Source organism: Sinocyclocheilus rhinocerous, unplaced genomic scaffold (genome assembly GCF_001515625.1).
Source record: "Sinocyclocheilus rhinocerous isolate Xijiao unplaced genomic scaffold, SAMN03320098_v1.1 scaffold1418, whole genome shotgun sequence".
Classification (NCBI taxonomy): Eukaryota; Metazoa; Chordata; class Actinopteri; order Cypriniformes; family Cyprinidae; genus Sinocyclocheilus; species Sinocyclocheilus rhinocerous.
Window position 1 is genome coordinate 189,781 of NW_015662587.1, and position 1,930 is coordinate 191,710.

Sequence of the window (1,930 nt, forward strand, 5' to 3'; positions counted from 1 at the left end):
AGCAAATAACTCCCAATGCTACTACAACATTGAGGAGAGTGATTTATTTTCCAACCGGTGATGACCTGGAGGCAGTGGGAGCTGGATTTGCACAGCTAGCTGGGTCACCAGCTTTCAGTCGAGGAGTCGGTGCAATAGACGGCTGTCATATCCAAATTAAACCTCTAGCAAATAACTCCCAATGCTACTACAACAGAAAACTGTTTCATTCCATTCAACTCCAGGCCATCACTGATCACCAGGGGAAACTCCTTGATGTCTTTGTGGGATATCCGGGGTCTGTGCACGATTCTAGGGTGCTGAGGAACAGCTCTGTATATGCCGGCAGCCTATATCCACCTGCAGGAAAATGCATCCTCGGGGCTGCTGTGGGCTCTCCATCCTCAGTGCTCACAGCGGTTGCTGGACATTTGAGATCCTACAAAAATGCACAAACAAAACAAAAGCAGTAATTTTAACAGCACAATGTCAACTGATTTCTGTATTAGAAATAACAACATGATCTTACTTTATATATATATATATATATATTTTTTTTTTTTAACAAAGGCCGCCGTCACCCTGTCTTGCAGGCCCTGCTCCATCACAAAAGCTCTGCACACAAATCAAGAATCAGAAAAGTGCTGTAATATCTGTTTGAAATAACATTAATTAACAGCATATGACATCAGTTTTCATTGGTTTCTGTAGTATACTCACTCAAAGCCTTTGATGGCTGCATTTCGTTTTCCGGTGAAGAGGGCCTCATTAGCCACTCTCCACCGGATAAGCACATGTGTGTGCTCATCTGTCCCTGTAACATTCAAACAAGATTGTTACAAGTTACTTCTGTGATTTATGTTTTCAGCAATACACACAGGAAAAAAGTTATTCAGTGTCTCTTTGGGTTGGTTCAGGTGCTATATAGCACTAAAATGGTCCCCCTATGATTACGAGCCAGCAAACCACTTTTAGTGCTCTTTAGCACCCTTTATTTTTAGGGTGTACAATAAAATGTTGGGCAGTTGCTGATGTGTTTTATCCAACAACATTTGCTACTCAATTTATCAACAGTACTAACACAAATACATTTGATAGCTTATTGATAACTTTAATTTTCCTGTGAAGAGGGCCTCATTAGCCACTCTCCACCGGATAAGCACATGTGTGTGCTCATCTGTCCCTGTAACATTCAAACAAGATTGTTACAAGTTACTTCTGTGATTTATGTTTTCAGCACTACACACAGGAAAAAAGTTCTTCAGTGGTTCTTTGGGTTGGTTCAGGTGCTATATAGCACTAAAATGGTCCCCCTATGATTACGAGCCAGCAAACCACTTTTAGTGCTCTTTAGCACCCTTTATTTTAGAGTGTACATATAAATGTTGAGGCAGTTGCTGATGTGTTTTATCCAACAACATTTGCTACTCAATTTATCAACAGTACTAACACAAATACATTTGATAGCTTATTGATAACTTTAATTTCTTGAAAAATTAAAAATAGTATGGTTTTATTTACATTACATAATTATTTACATTAGCAGTGTTGACAACTGTGAATTCTACTGCATAGACATCAGTGATGTGTGTGTGCATTAGCTATTTCATGTTGTGATGTTCTCTTCTGCAATACTTGTCGAAGATGTTTCTGTCAGATATTACATAAACATTTAGTAAACGTCTTTAACTATATATATAATTAAGAACATATAAAATGCTAAAGTCACAAGCCATCTGAATTAAGTTTCCTAGTTAAAAACTGCACATTAACGTGCTTGCAATCACGACTTTAGAAGTGGGAATAATGACATTTACGATAGCGCGTGAATGCAGCAATCCACTTTGTAGACACGTGTGCTTACTGGAGCTCAGCAGTGGCTATAAATAAACACGTTTTTACAACAAAATCACAAATACACTATAATATCTGTGCAAACACCTTCAACAAT

The 1,930-nt window shown here is 38.3% G+C and overlaps 1 long non-coding RNA gene across 1 annotated transcript; it reads right to left on the bottom strand.

Annotated features, from left to right (window-relative positions):
- Positions 1–543: 543 nt before the first annotated feature.
- Positions 544–841, bottom strand: LOC107728148 (uncharacterized). Its single transcript, XR_001638435.1, has 2 exons — positions 700–841; positions 544–594 (listed from the first exon to the last, which is right to left on the bottom strand). It is a non-coding gene; the product is annotated as an uncharacterized LOC107728148 (long non-coding RNA).
- Positions 842–1,930: the final 1,089 nt, after the last annotated feature.